This window comes from Hemicordylus capensis, chromosome 3 (assembly GCF_027244095.1).
Source record: "Hemicordylus capensis ecotype Gifberg chromosome 3, rHemCap1.1.pri, whole genome shotgun sequence".
NCBI lineage: Eukaryota > Metazoa > Chordata > Lepidosauria > Squamata > Cordylidae > Hemicordylus > Hemicordylus capensis.
In genome coordinates, this window is record NC_069659.1 from 174524620 (window position 1) to 174541208 (window position 16589).

The 16589-nt window shown below is 44.5% G+C and overlaps 1 long non-coding RNA gene across 2 annotated transcripts; it reads right to left on the bottom strand.

Annotated features, from left to right (window-relative positions):
* Window positions 1-241: 241 nt before the first annotated feature.
* LOC128352489 (uncharacterized) lies at window positions 242-16348 on the bottom strand. 2 transcript variants are annotated; one of them, XR_008320445.1, is made up of 7 exons: window positions 16133-16348; window positions 15903-15975; window positions 14027-15823; window positions 11352-11408; window positions 9272-9297; window positions 2104-2181; window positions 242-1980 (listed from the first exon to the last, which is right to left on the bottom strand). It is a non-coding gene; the product is annotated as an uncharacterized LOC128352489 (long non-coding RNA). The 2 variants fall into 2 exon arrangements; XR_008320444.1 differs by lacking the exon at window positions 15903-15975 and having other exon boundaries at window positions 16133-16345.
* Window positions 16349-16589: the final 241 nt, after the last annotated feature.

Genomic DNA, 16589 nt, shown 5'->3' on the forward strand with positions numbered 1-16589 from the left:
TCGGTGTGTCTGTCACCCTTGCAGGATGAGGAATGTTGGGGTCTTCCTTCCCAGGGGCCAAGCAGAAGGGCAGGGTAGAGAAGAGGCAAGTGTGCTACTCGCAAGCCAGGGAATTAGGGAAGCAGCTGGTTCCAGGGAAAATCCAGAGGAGCTCAGTACTCTTAGGCAGCCAAGCATGACGCGTGGTTTGGATCAAGAGATAGGCCCAAATCGGGAGCTGGGAGCAATGGACATGGTATATGAAATTGCAAGAGCCAAAGTACACACAGATGGTGGGTCCAAAGAAGGAGCAGACCATTGAGTGGTGCACCAACAAGAAGAGGACTCTTTTGAGAAATAGTCCTCCATAACTCACATTACTCAGCCAGCACCCTTCTCTGTATTGCAAAATATTTTGGGCATGTGGAGGGCTTGCAGTCCTCCAAGCCCAGGTAGCCAAGATGGAACTGCAAGCCTACAGTTCCAAACCATGTAGAGGAGTGCTGCTTGTAGCCTCCAGACAGGCTGTTCTCGTAACACCTTCTAACTTCAGAATGTCCCAGAGTCACCCAGTGAGTTTCATGGCTGAATGAAACTAGGATTTCCCCAGTCTAGTCTAGCACACTAACCACTGTACCACTCTGGCTCAGAGTTCTTTCTTGTTATTTATTATTTGTAGTATTCATTTTTGAAATAAGCAGGCACACAGCTGACTTCAGAACATCAGTCATAACTTTATTGTTGTAACCGCAGGTTATAACCCAAAGCTCTCCCTGGTTTCTCAGCTGATAAAAAGCCAGGAGCGCTTTTTATCAGCTTCGGTTGAAATGACAGCTACATCCATTTCTGGAGGTAAATGACCTTAAAACAGTGGTACATATGCTGGTAACCTCCAGGCTTGACTACTGCATTGCGCTTTACGTGGGACTGCCTTTGTACATAGTCCAGAAACTACAATTGGTACAGAATGCGGCAGCCAGATTGGTTTCTGGGACAACACGAAGGGACCATATAACACCAGTTTTGAAAAAATTGCACTGGCTGCCGATATGTTTCCAGGGGGAAATACAAATTGCTGGTTATCACCTATAAAGCCCTTAACCGATTGGGTCCAGGCTATTTAAGAGAGCGCCTCCTTTGTCATGAACTGTGATACCTGTTACAATCTTCTGGACAGGTCAGGTTATGGTTGCCACCAGCTCATCTGGTGGCAACTCAGGATCAGGCTTTCTCTTTGGCTGCCCCAGCGCTTTGGAATATGATCCGTGCTGAAATAAGAGCATCTCCTTCTCTATTTGTTTTCAGAAAGACACTCAAGACTATCCTGTTCTCGCAGGCTTTTAAATAGAATTAATTTTAATAATTTTAATAATTTGTTTTAATAACTGTTTTATGCTAGTGTTTTATTGTGTCATGTATTTTAATCTGTGCTGACTTTTAAATATTTTGATTTTAGTACACCGCCTAGAGATGTACATACCAGGCAGTATAAAAATATAATAGATAGATAAATAAAAGGAAAAGTGCATACCACAATCACTATATACATACCACAATCACCATATACCGTATTTTACGGACTATAAGACGCTACGGACTATACGACGCACCTTAAATTTAATCCAGTTTTTGAGAGTTTTCCTTCTCTGAGCTTTCCTTTTCTGAGCTTTCCCTTTGAGTTTTCCTTCTCTGAGCTTTCCTTCTTTCCTTCTCTGAGCTTTCCTTCTCTGAGCTTTCCTTCTCCTCTCGCCTCCATCTCCCCTCGCCTCCATCTCCCCTCCAAGCCCTTACACCGCGCCCGCTCTGTCCTCTTGCTTTCGTTCTCTTGCGGGGTGAGCAGCAGCGAGACCACGTTGGTGACCCATGGCGGCGGCGGCCACTGGTTGTTGTTCTTCATCGCGGCCGCCGGCGGGCAGCAGCTTCCCTCACTGCAGAAGCATCAGTGCGGCAACGGGAGGGAGCCTGGGGAAGGGGGCGGCGGGCAGGCTGACTAGGACGCTCCTGGATGGCAAGAGAAGAAGGGAGGTGGGAAGCGAATCCTCCCTGCATGCCCTTCCTCCTCCTCCTCCCCCCTCTTTCCCGACAAGCCCAACTTCCAACTTCTCCCTGGAGTACAAGACGCACCTGAATTTGGGCGGTTGTTTTTCAAGGAAAAAAGTGTGTCTTATACTCCGTAAAATACGGTACCACAAGATAATCATCCTAATGAAACAGAAATGATAGTTTAGGACAATGCCTACTGGTGGTAAAAAATTATCCTCGTTTTCATGGATAAGAAGGTAAAGATAGCAACCTGGTGGGTGACAGAGGTGAACACATCTGCCAAAAAATAAAATAAAAATCAAACATTCCCTAACGAGACCCCTAGAATTATTAATCATTAAGGGCTTATCTCTAATGGACCTGTAGGTGCTCTAGGAAGGAAAGTGCTCTTGTCTCCTGATCATCTTGGTTGCCCTCTTCTGCACCTTTTCCAGTTCTACAATGTCCTTCTTTAGATGTGGTGACCAGAACTGTACACAGTACTCCAAGTGGAAGTGGAAGTGGCTCCTTGGAGGAAGAGTGGGATATAAAATGTAAAAAAAATAAAGTGTGGCTGCACCACAGTTTTGTATAAGGGCATTATAATATTAGCAGTTTTATTTTCAATCCCCTTCCTAATGATCCCTAGCATGGAATTGGCCTTTTTCACAGCTGCCACACATTGAGTCGACACTTTCAACGAGCTGTCCACCACGACCCCAAGATCCCTCTCCTGGTAAGACACTGAGAGCTCAGATCCCATCAGCATATACTTGAAGTTGGGGGTTTTCGTCCCAAAGTGCATCACTTTACACTTGCCAACACTGAAGCGCATTTGCCATTTTGTTGCCCACTAACCCAGTTTGGCAAGATCCTTTTGGAGCTCCTCACAATATGATTTGGATTTCACTACCCTAAATAGTTTGGTATCATCTGCAAATTTGGCCACTTCTCTGCTTGCCCCAACTTCTAAATCATTTATGGATAAATTAAAAAGCACTGGTCTGTGTACAAATCCCTGGGGGACCCCACATCTTATTTCCCTCCATTGTGAAAACTCTTCATATGTACCTACCCTCTGTTTCCTGTCCTTCAACCACACATGTACTTGTCCCCTTATCCCATGACTAAGTTTTCTCAAGAGTCTTTGATATGGAACTTTGTCGAAAGCTTTTTGGAAGTCCAGATATACTATGTCAACTGGATCACCTTTATCCACACACTTGTTGACACTCTCAAAGAACTCCAAAAGGTTCGTGAGGCAAGATTTACCTTTGCAGAAGCCATGCTGGTTATCCCCCAGCAGAGTCTGTTCTTCTATGTGCTTTACAGTTTTATCCTTGAGAATGCTTTCCATCAATTTGCCTGGAGCAGACGTTAAGCCAACCGGCCTATAATTTCACGGATCGCCCCTGGATCCCTTTTTGAAAATCGCTGTTACATTTGCTACTTTCCAGTCCTCTGGTACAGACCCTGATTGTAGGGATAAGTTATATATTTTTGTAAAGAGGTCAGCAATTTCACATTTGAGTTCTTGGAGGACTCTTGGATGGATGCCATCTGGCCCTGTCAATTTGCTAGTTTTCAATTTTTCCAGACAGTTTAGAACATCAACTCTTGTCACTTCTATCTCAGTTCTTTAGCCTTCATCCCTGAAAAGCCTGGTTCTGGAACAGGTATATGCTCAGTATCCTCTGCTGTGAAGATGGACGCAAAGAACTCATTGAGCTTCTCTGAAACCTCCATATCCTCCTTAATAATCCCTTTCACTCCCTCATTGTCTAACAGCCCAACCACCTCCCTGGCTGGTTTCCTGCTTCTGATGTATTTAAAGAAGTGTTTGTTATTCCCCTTGAAGCTTTCAGCTAAATGTTCCTCAAACTCTCTTTTTGCCTCCCTTATTGTCACCTTGAATTTCTTTTGCCAGAGTTTGTGTTCCTTTCTGTTCTCTTCATTTGGGAAGGCCTTCCAGTTTCGGAAGGAAGTCTTCTTCTCTTTTATGGCTTCCTTGATTTTATGGCATCTTTGACTCTAGGAACTGGAGATTCAGATTTTTACATGTCATTTGAACTCGCCAATATTCTGAACTGTTGTACAACCTTTCTGTGAACTACGTGGATGGAACTCATGGAAATTTTTAGACTGATTCTAAAAATAAGTGTATAAAGACAATGACCATTAAAAGGTTTCTAACTCCAAAGCTCTATGACAAGCCCACACCCATCTATAAATGGAACAAACAAATAAATAATTGCCTCAGACACCCTCACCAATTCATACTAAACAGCTGGAGAAAGAAGAAAAGTTGATTCAAGCTTAGTGAAGATGCCCGCATCTGATTACAGCAGCAGCTGGAAGGGCTAAAACAGAAGGAACCGTTCCTTGATGTTCTTTTCTAGAGTCTTTATTTCTTGTATGTCTAAAGTTGAGACGGCAGAATATATGTCAGAGTTGGTTTGAGGTCTTCTTGCCTCAAAGTGGCACAGAGCACTCAACAGCCCTACAGTTCTACATATCTCTACTGAAAACGGAACAAGTTAGAAAAAGCACACAGCTGTTTCACCATTTCTTCCTCATCACTTTCCCCCCATAACATTCTGTTAAAAAGCTGGCCAGGTGAGATACAAATATTTTCAATACAGAAATATGCTAATGATTTGATTTCTGCAGTGCCACAACCTTTATTCTGAGCAGAACGTAAACCATATCAAAGTTTTCACAGAAGGAAGACCAGAGTACTATCTCGTTCCTAAAGTAAATTTCTCTCTTATATTTTCCTTCTGGCATTTAGATGTTATGTTGCAACTTACAGCTACAATAATTCTTGGTTTCCTAAAATGCAGAGTTTTGCAGGCAGTCGAAAGACTCCCTAAATAAATTGAAATATTTTCCTCTGTGGAGATATTACAATCCTGTCTTGTTCATATTTGATGATGGATTTGAAGCATGCTTCTTTTTCTCTGTTCTTGCTCTGCCTCATTGCTTTGAGGAAGGCTTGGGCAACTGATAAAAAAGAACAGATCAGAGTACTTTAGTCTGCTCTCCTGTTCAAAATCATTTACTTCCATTCAATGCCTGATTTCCAAAATGAGAGGTTCAGGAGACCAAGACAGCCTGGAAGACAAGCCTTCTGAAGAGCTTCTTTCATCCCCAGATGTTTAGCAGATGGCTACTCGGTAGAAAGGCTCTGCACAAGGACCCAATTCATTTGTTACTGCAGGGGCACAACAGTCATAAAAATTGAACTGATCACACATGATTGCCCCCCTGGTTATGCTGTCACTCTCCACACAGCTTCGTTGGTTAAAAGGGTGTGTAATACTGGTATGGCTAGAAATGCAACGGTGGATCAGAACAACCCAAAATGATCTGTTCTTCCATAAACAGGGAAAAGGTGGAATTGGGATACAGCCTGGGGGAGTCATATTTCATTAGCTTCTCTCAAGGAGGTGGCATATTCTCATAGCCTAGGGCAGGCGCCAGCAACCTATGGCATGGGTGCCAAAAGTGGTATGCAAAATGATTCTGAGCAGCACTCGCACTACTACTAAGAAGACCAGCCACTACGATGCTGGCTGCCTATCTCCAGCTGGCTTGTCACTATCTGCTGTAGCAGGCAGTGGACATCCAGAATCAGCTGCAGCAGTCATGCGGATTGTGCTGGCTGAATGGCTCTCTCTTGAATGCACATGCTCTGGAAAAATGAACATTTGCATGTGAGATGGAGCCAGACCCCCCAGCACAGCCAGAGAGACCCCCACCACTGGTCCTGGATGTTTGCTGCCTGCTAAAGCAAGCAGTGACACATCAGCCAGAAACAAGCAGCAGGTATTGTAGTGGCTGGCCTTCCTCACATGGGTGCAGCCAGGGGTGTCGCTATAATTGAGCAGAAGGGTTCAAAGAACCCGGACCCTGCAGCTCCTGAGGGCTCCTCAGCTCCACCCCTCCCTATGTTCTTCATTATCTCCGTCACTCTGAGGGGCTGATGGGGAGAGTGGTGAACATGGGCCCCCTCTCCCCTCGCTATGCCCCTGCCTCCAGCAACTAACTTCTGTGCTTCCTCTGCTCCCGGAAAAGAGGAGACAAAGCACAAGTTCGCTCAAGGACAGGGAGACAAACCAGCCGATGGTGCTTGATGCTGGCTGGAGAACAGAGCCAAATGCCACTGGGAAGAAGAGAGGCAGTGATCAGTGCAGGGCTGGGGTCATGGCCAGTGATGCGGGAGGGAGGGGGGCAGTGCCACAATCTGCTGAGGCTGGGGGGTGGGGCTAGTGAGGTGGGGTTACCAGCTTTGCTTTGAGTAGCACATCTCCTTGAGCCACCCCTGAAGACTTGACACACTTTTGTGAAAGGGTGCCGATGCCCCGCCCCTGAAGTAAGACATCCCTTACTACATTTCCTTATGAAAGGCAGACACACAGACCAGACAGACACACAGACCAGCCAGTCTGACTTCAATACCAGAGTAGGTGGTATGGGCTGCAGCCTGCGGGAGTCACACTTAAGCAGCTTCTTAAAGGAGGTGGCATACTCTCACGGCCTAGGGCAGGCATCAGCAACCTATGGCACGGGTGCCCAAAGTGGCATAAGAAACTATGAGGCAACTAATGTGCAAGCATCTTGCCAACTATGTGGTGGTGAAGAGAAGTTGCTACAGATTTGTCAATAATAAATACTGCCAGTCTAATCTTATCTCATTTTTGAACAAGTTCCTCACTTAGTGGATTGTGGAGATGCTGTGGATATAACCTGTCATGGTTTCTGAAAGTATCTGACAAGTTCCCCTTGATATTTTGGTTAGCATCCTGGCAAATGAGAGCTAGATGATAGTAGATTCACATCAGGTACATTCACAACTAGTTGGAAAACCAGACCTAAAGAATGCTCATGGCTTCTCATTCAAATGGAGGGAGGTTTTATTTATTTATGTATTTATTTAATTTAAAATATTTCTATACTACCCCAAACTTGGCTCTCTGGGCAAGTATTCTGAGTGAGATGCCACGGGACTTTGTCCTGGCCTGGTGATCTTCAATATCTTTAGCAGTGACTTAGATGAAGGAGTGAAGGGAATCCTTCATACATCTGCAGAATCGTACATCACAAAACTGGGAGGAATAGTGAAAATTACAAAACACAAGAATAACGTTCAAAATGACCTTGATAGGAGCGCTGAAACTAACAAAATGAATTCAACAGAGCCAAATGTGAAATGGACCCCCAAAAAATCAAATGCTGAGGTACAGGATGGTCTTGGCAGTAAAACTTCTGAAAAACTTCTTGGGATTGCATATGATCACAAGCTGAATATGAGCTAGCAGTGTGATGCAGCAACAAAAAAGGCTAATGCAATTTTAGGTGGCATAAATAGTACTGTCATTTCTAAGTCATGATAATTGATGGTTCTGTATTATTCCACATTAGGCAGACCTCATCTGGAATACTGTGCCAATTTCTGGCTTCTGCACTTTAAGAAGGACATAGACAAACTGTAATGGGTTCAGATGAGGGCAATCAGGGTAGTCAGGGGTCTGGAAAACAAGCTCTTTGAAGAACAGTTGAAGGAACTGAATAAGTTTATACTAGAGAGAACTGAAGGGGGACATGGCAGCATTCTTCAAATACGCAAAGATCTGTCACATAGAAGAAGGCAAAGACTTTTCAGGGCAGGACTAGGTGAAGTTACAGGAGGGGGAGATTTCAGTGGAACATGAGTCAAAACTTAATGGGCAGATCAGTTTGATAATGGAACCAACTATTGAGGGTATGATGGACTTTTCTTCACTTAAGACCTTCAAGCAGAGCCTGGGCAGCCACTTGGAGTTGCTCTACCACTGGATATCCTGCCCTGAGCAAGGGGTTGGACTAGCTGGCCTACAAGGCCCCTTCCAATTCTCTATTCCTGTGATTTCATGTATGGGAAACACAACGTGACCACTGAACGACTCCCCCATGTCAATCTTTTCACGAAAGAGCTAGGAGCTCTTTCATCACATTCTTGAGTAAATATGTACAGATGCTGGTTAGCAGAATGCACTGGGCAAGCTTGTTGCTCAAGAACCTGAAGCTTTTTTTCTGAGCCAGAACTCAAGGTCTGATAAAGGGTCTGATAAAGTATGTTTGAGTTAGCTCACAAGTTGCCACCTCACTAGGAATCTAAACATTGACTGAATGCTCTGTACATTAGTTAATAATGTCTTTCCCTGAAAGCTTAATTTGTAACTTGGAAGCTGACTTGTGTTGATTTCTCTGCTCATCGGAGCCAGTGAAGAAAATGGCTGATAGTTTACTGCCTTACCTCTCTGCCTAAGGAGGAAACCCTATGTTAAATTGCAGTGACCATGAGAACATCCCACCTCCTGATAACTTCTATAACATACTGCAGTAACACGGGTTGTGCTCAAAGGGATTCGGCTTTGATAGACAGAGTACACATATTCCAAAAGGTGTTGGAGATGCATGCAGCTCCAGGAGCATCGACCCTTCTATCCTATTGACCACTAGAGGCATTGGGAACAGAGGTAGTAAACAAGAGCCTTCCTTTTTGCTTCCCCATTCTTCTTGTCTCTCTCTGCTCTGGCTTCTGATTGGTAGACCAATACTCTCCAGTCTCCTCCTCCTCTTCCTGTTTTGTTTTGCCTTTCTTCTCTCCTTTTTCTGCTCTTGAATATGAAGACATAAAGCTCAGGGACAAAGGCTCTCTATCCAAGTATGTAACTTCCTTAAGAACCTTTTCAACCTTTTTGGACCTGAAATGTCTGTCTCAAGATATTCTTAACTGACTCCATTCTTCTCACACATGCTTGCGCTGTTATAGTTGGAATCACTGAAATTCCCTCCCTACAACAAATGGTGGGGGCAGACTAGTGGCGGAAGTACCAGTGCTAAGATATGGGTCCTTTTCCATACCTCCTAAACTTGGCTCTGATGCAGGAAATAAGTGTGAGCAAAGAATAGCAGCAGATGGTCACATACAAACATCCTCAAAGGACCTAGAAGCTTCATTATCCCTTATCCTCTATTTATCAACTCCCTCCTATGTGCATTTATGTATCTGAATACACAGACATGCATGTAGAACATTTGCAGTAAGTTTGCAAAATGTTATTAATTATCCATGGATGTCCATGGGAGCATTTGTGGGTCAGGATTAGTCAACAAAAACATGGTCCTATAGGGGAAGGGAGACACCTGGATTTCAAAGCTGGCACAAATCTATATCTTTACCTGTAAATGATGTCCTGGCTATAAAAGTGATTAACACACTTACTTAATTAGAAGCACCATGAAATTGGTCTGTGTGGATAAAAAAAAGGTAGTTATTCTGATTCATTAGGGGGGAAATCCAAACAAGGACAAATAAAATACATTTTACTAAGATTAACCACATTCACACTGGGCTGTGCAAGCTTTTGAATTTATCAGAACTCTTCCTTAGATGGGATGTTCAACAAAAGAAAAATGTAATGGGGAAAAAAGATGTACAAAAGATGTATGCTTCAAATAACAAGTTCTGCAGAATTCTAAGAGCCAATTCACACATTGCTTTTTAAATTCCAGCCTAGAAGGTATCCAGGTTTAAATGGAAAAATAAAAGTCCCATGCTGTCATTTGTGAATGGTTTGTGCTGAAGTGTCTGGGTAAGGAACCCCAACAGGCAAGTAGCACTCAAGAAAGGATCAGGTTTGCACTTCTGTTTTGATGAGATGGAAGAATCAATTTTTATTTTGATTGGGGCCCATTTAAAAGTACACTGACTGTTCACAATTGATGAACAATGGATATTTTAATGAAAGATATATTTTTATGAAACACATAAATATTATATTTATACCCTGCCCTTTTTTCCATCCTGGGAGCAGGTGAGAGGATGTGGCGGGGGGGGGGGAGCTGAGGTGGCTGTGGTCTATAAGAATACCATCTCCCTTACCAGGATCCCTGTCAGGGATTTGGCCCATATTGAATGTGTGTAACTAAGTCTCGGGAACAGGGATAGACTGGGACCTCTGCTGGTGTACCGATCAGCCCGCTGCCCAGTGGAGTCCCTAACTGAGCTGATGGACCTAGCTGCTGAGTTGGCACTGGAGTGGCCTAGGCTGTTGTTGCTGGTGGACTTTAATGTTCATTTTGGGACCGGATTGACGGGAGCAGCTCAAAACTTCATAGCGGCCATGATAACTGTGGGCCTATCCCAGTTGGTCTCTGGATCGATCAGCTTTTTTACGTAGACTGGAAACTACAATTGGTACAGAATACGGCAGCCAAATTGGTTTCTGGAACAACACGAAGGGACCATATAACTCCGGTTTTGAAAGAACTGCACTGGCTCCCAATATGTTTCTCGCAGGCTTTTAATTAGAATTAATTTTAATAATGTTAACAATTTGTTTTAATAACTGTTTTATACTAATTATTGTGTCTTGTGGCACAGGCCCCTGGTGGCGCAGTGGTAAAACTGCCGCCCTGTAACCAGAAGGTTACAAGTTCGATCCTGACCAGGGGCTCAAGGCTGACTCAGCCTTCCATCCTTCCGAGGTCGGCAAAATGAGTACCCAGAATGTTGGGGGCAATATGCTAAATCATTGTAAACCGCTTAGAGAGCTCCGGCTATAGAGCGGTATACAAATGTAAGTGCTATTGCTATTGCTATTGCTATTGTGTATATCATGCCCAAGCATTTTGTATATGTGAATTTAAAAGTAAACTATGATAGCTGTTTGCTATTATAAAACCAATGAATACATACTTTCTTTAAATAGTGAAGTGCAAACAAGCCCTAAGCAGTGCTGATTTTGGGATGTTGGAGAGTTTACAATATGATCCTTTTGATAGGTCTATTAACAGTGTTTCACACTGGGCTTTTAAAGCCTTTTAACTCTCATCTCCTCTAGAATGGAGGGGGTGCATTCACATAGCCAGATTTACCACGAAGTCCCTGCAAATTATTGGGGAGCAGTTCACACACAATTCAGGTTTTTCACTGCACGTTAGAGTGTAGCCTGCTTTATATCGGAGTAAAAAAATCCACTATTTTTGTTGATTTTGGGGGACAACTATTGAGTTTGCAATAAAGCCTCCCAGTATACTCATGGTAAAGCCTGTTGTGTGTAAAAGTCCCTGGTAAGTAGACTCCCAAGAAGAGGGGATGTCTCTTTTGGGATGTCAAAAGAGACATCACAGTTGAATATCAGCCTCTCACATTGTCAGCTAGATGGTTAATCTTTGCCGTCTTCATACATTGTATTGTGACTATTTTGGTGCACTGAAAGCACCATGTTAGATGCAACATTGCTGATAATTTCTGCGGCCCCACTCTTATTATTCTCACTGCCCTGGCAATTAGTACTCACATCAACCGAAGCTTCCCGTTGAAAGTAGGTGATGTCAGGCCTCATAATGGACGGTCACTGTAATTATTAAAAAATATGGAAAGAAAATTGCTTTTTAGCCAGTATTATCTTGTCAGAGATTTCATGTTGAACTAGTTAACTTGACAGATTTACTGAAACTTTGGATAATTAAATTCCTGTAGCATGTAGCTGTCTTGTTTGATATTAGTTTATACCACTTTTTAAACAGGAAAAATCATTTAATTGGCATTATTGACTCATTAGCCACTGGAATGGGTCTGCAGGCAGGTCATGGCTAAACAAGCTAATAGCATGCTTTAATAAGGGCATCAGAGTAACATTCTTTATGGGGCCATCACCAATATTAGAACGGATTCACATTTGGAGGATTGTTTGTTCATTTGTTTACATTTAAGCAGTTCTATGCCATCACTACCAATTACTCAGGGCTGTTCTCAACAGCAAGAACAAGGAATCAAACCAATATAGTATTCTGCAAAACACGTATTGAGTCAGCAGTTAGCTGCTGGGGGTGGGGGCCTGGGGCAATCTGCCCCAGGCTTCCACAAATCAAAGGGCCCCTTCCTCAGTCCCTATGCATACCATTAATCTCTGGCACAGCCCTGCCACATTGTTCAACAGAATTCTTGGTGTTTTGTTTAAAATTTCCTTTATTATTATTATTATTATTATTATTATTATTATTATTATTATTATTATTATTATTAATTATTTAAAAAAAGGGAAATGTTTATCAAGAGTATAAGAAGACACTGAAGTGAAAAATGTAGATCCCAACCAGACCATGATAAACTGCAGGGGCACAGGAAGCTCACTGGTGGCTGGGACAAGCTCCTGCCCAGGGGCATAGCCAGGGGAGAGGAGGCTTGTGTTTGCCCCTCTCCCTGGCAGCCCCAGGGATCATGAAGAAAATAGGCCCTCAGGAGCTGGTGGAGCAGGTTCGTTGAACCCATCCGCTCAATTATAGCTGCACGCCTCCACCTCGTTTCATTCCAACAAAGCACTGACTGGTGAGAATCAGGCGTGGGGCTGAGCGGACTCTTTCCTGATCGTGGCCTCACCCCTGCATCTGACGTTGATGCCAGGGTATGGCTACTACCAGGAAGAGGGGTTGCTTGGCTCTTCTTCCAAGCTTCCCCCAGTCAACGCTTTGTTTCTGTGCTGACTGGCTGGGGTTTTCTTTCTCCACCTTGCTGGAAGAGAGAGAGGCCTCAGACAGACAGCAGCACTGGAACAAAGCACCAGCTGGGCAGGAGAAGGGTGTGCCTTGCGCTCCCAGCCAGAGAGTGCTTCGTTGGCTGGCTGGGTGAAGGAGGCAGCAAGCGGTGCCCAGGGGGAGGGGGTACCTTTGTGGGGGCCCAAGACACTGATACACTGGACGAGGAGCTACATGAAAGAATTCTCACATGTGGATCATCCATGGAAAAATTCTTGCATATGCCACCCCGACTTTACAAAAGAACATAAGAACAGCCCTGCTGGATCAGGCCCAAGGCCCATCTAGTCCAGCATCCTGTTTCACACAGTGGCCCACCAGATGCCGCTGGAAGCCCACAGGCAGGAGCTGAGGACATGCTCTCTCTCCTGTTGTTACTCCCCTGCAACTGGTACTCAGAGGCATCCTGCCTTTGAGGCTGGAGGTGGCCCACAGCCCTCCAACTAGTAGCCATTGATAGACCTCTCCTCCACGAAGTTATCCAAACCCCCCTGAAAGCCATCCAGGTTGTTGGCTGTCACCACCTCTTGTGGCAGAAAATTCCACAAGCATGAGTTCTTTTAGAGGGACTCCAATAACACACCTGCCCCAGGCCCCATAAATCCTCTGGGCGGCCCTGTGCCCTGATCTAACTGTATGTGAGCACAGTGGCCACTGGCATGTTGGCTCCTGTGATATCATTGGTGATAGCATTGATAATAATAATAATAATAATAATAATAATTAATAATAATAATTCGATTTCTATACCGCCCTTCCAAAAATGGCTCAGGGCGGTTTACAAAGAGAAATAACAAATAAGATGGCTCCCTGTCCCCAAAGGGCTCACATTCTAAAAAGAAACATAAGACACACACCAGCAACAGTCACTGGAAGTACTGTGCTGGGGGTGGATAGGGCCAGTTACTCTCCCCCTGCTAAATAAAGAGAATCACCACGGTAAAAGGTGCCTCTTTGCCCAGTTAGCAGGGGTAATGTGGAAAGGGGAAGGGGGCAGTGACATGAATCCATTCTCTTTTCTTTCCAACGTGGCCTGCTCAGAAACCTATGCTGGATGGGTTCAGGCCATGTACAGCTCCCGATGTTTTGTGTGGTTCCTGATCCAGTTGGTGCTATTGTCACGGAAGCCTGCTTCCATGGACATATGCATCTAGCTTGATCAAAGTCAAACTTTGTACTGCCAAACACCAGCAACCCATAAGACAATCACTAGCATGCCATGAGAAATAAAGAAAAAAGGAATGTTTGTACAGAACTCCAAAGTACCACTCAGAGTGGCACAGTACTTCTTTTGGAAGTAGAGATCCCAGAGTAGAGATGCAGCAGAATTACAAACCTACCACACCAGAGCCTAGCAACAGTACTCACTAAAAAAGACAAACAGTGCATATAGTATGTAATTAATATCCTCTATTAAAACAAACATGGAACATCTTACACCAAATCATCCAGCACTCTTTCTCTAACCAAGTGGCCAATCAGTTGCTCCTGAAAGGCTTACACATGAAGCAAGATGGAGATAGCCATCCTGTGGTGCTTTCTTCCCCCAACATCATCTGGTTATCAGAGGTATACTGTCTCTGACAATGGTGGTTCCATTTAGCTGTCGACATCCAGACTAATGTCATGTTTGTGGAATAATGTTTCTTACGCAATGGGATGGGGTGATTTTTGTCAATCCTTTCCTTCTGCTGCCTGTATTTTAAGTTTGCCTTTTATTATTTCATCTTTGTTTGTTATGCATTGTTTGGCTTAAAACAATACTTTGAGAATTCATAGGATATGTTGGGTACATCCAGCGAACCAACATTGCTGGTGGAAGAGGAGAGAGCCAGAGACTGGTGACTCTGGCCAGCTGCCGTTGACTGAACAGGACCGCCATGTTTGTACGTTATTCAAACTGGGTATAGTGTACCTAGGAACAGGAGAGCAGGTATGTGCTAGCTACTCCTGCCCTTGAACCAGTGCACCTTCTGGCCACGCCACCTGGTTCTCCCCCAGGTACAGCAGTTGTCTCTTGAGACAAACACTGTACACTGCATTCCAAATCACCAGGGGAGAAATTCTCCCCGGGTACAGCATTTGTTTCTGCAGACTGTAGGAGAAATAGGGACTCACAGGTCAGGGTGAACACTGTGCCCAGTTGGAATAACTTGGCACAGTGTACAGGACTCTGTAGAGTCACCAGGTTCTTGAAACACCTTCTGAGCTTACTAGTTGTAGAGAACAGGATCTGAGTATCTGAGCAATAAGAATATGGAATTTCACCAGAAGTATCCTGGGGCTGGCTGGTCCCTGACAACACCAAGTGCTGGCTGGGTGCGCCCCCTCCTCTTATCATGGCACTGAATGTGGATGTCTTTAAAAATAGAATAAAACATGTGTGGTGATGAGCCCATGGTCAGGAAGGGCATGGAATTGGAAAGCTGCCCTAGACATGTAAATGTCTCCTTATGGTGCAGAAAAGGACTAACTGGATAGGCCACTGCAAACCCATTTGGACCCAATGACCACATCAAACCCAGAATATATGTGTGAACTACCTGCAGGCACTTTAACAAAGAAGACAGAAGCATTCAAGTGAGTGCACAATTGCTCCCTAGTAGCAGGTGTTCAAATCAATCAGTTAAAATAAATAAGAAATTACAGGAATTTGATTTGAAATCCAGGGAAAAGGAAGTGCTGGGAGTGAGGCAGTCAGCTTTTTAGGGGATGAGGGATATAGGCTAGTGGGGAAGGGGGAATCCATTAGTCTAGATGAGCATTTCATCAGCAAGTACTGTTTTCGGATATATATTGTCTATCCCACAGCACTCTCTTTCTCTTTGGAAGATGAAGGTGGAGAGCCATAGCAAAGGCTAAGTGCACGTTGGCAGGTTAGTACTGCTAATATTCTGACTGGTCTGCTCCTGGACCTTTAATCGCCCACAGCAGGAGCACAGAGAGACCACAGGAGTCTCAAAAGTGCTGTAATCATCCATATAGGGCAGATGGAACAGCCACGCCTCAAATTTCTCTGCAGTCCTTAGGCCCCAGCCTCCATGGCTCCTGGTGCTGACTCTGTGGCTGAGTGAATGATGCTAAAGCACAGAAAGTCGCTGTTCTCGTCCCCTTTTCATCTGTGCAGTCTCTGCTCTTTCTCTTCTTGTTCCAAACTCTTCTTCTTAATCTCACTCTTTCTCAAGATATTCTCCTTTCTCCTCATTCAGACTCTCCCCTACAGCAACGCACCAGGCTGAAAAATAATTCAATGCATTCCCCATTACAGAGAGCTATCCACACTCAGGGTTATATTAGAATTAAACACTTATTACCATAACTTGTAGTTTGACCCCGAGCCCTTGGCTTTCACCACTGCTGCCTCTTTTCTGTTCCCCACCTTGCAACCTATACAGTGGGGAAGGGAGAGGAAAGAAACCATGGCCAGAGTCTGACATAACAGGGATGGGAACCGGAGGCAGAGCAGCCAGAAGTCCCCAAACCTGAATGTCAAAATGCAGGAAACCACAGTTCAGACCCAAACTCGACCCCAGGGTTCACTCACCAAACTACAATTCCCGTGGTTTGAAGTGAGGTTCACTGCTCGGACCTCCGGTTTGTGGCTGCTTCCGTTACGTCTGAATTCAGTAATAGAGGCAGTTGGAGTTGAGGGAAGGAAGCTCCTCCCTTTCTCTATCTGTTGTGGCTGTCCATCAGTCATAGAGGCAGCCTCCCCTGGAGTTGAGGGAAGGAAGCTCCTCCCTTTTTCTATCCTGATTGGCTGTTGTGGCTGTCCATCAATCAAAGCCTAGCAGCCAGCTCCCCCTCCTCTCTGCAGTCTCTCATAATTTGGGCAGGTAAGTGTGGGAGATCAGAACTGCAGGTCCATTGGACCCTCAGCTCTGTGTTATGTCCGAATGAGGCCCAACCGTAAGGAAGGCTCCCACTGCTGGAGGACTGGTGCCAAAATTCAGAGGGAATTCAGAGGTTAATATCCCTGAGATTGTCAGACTGGGTGGGTT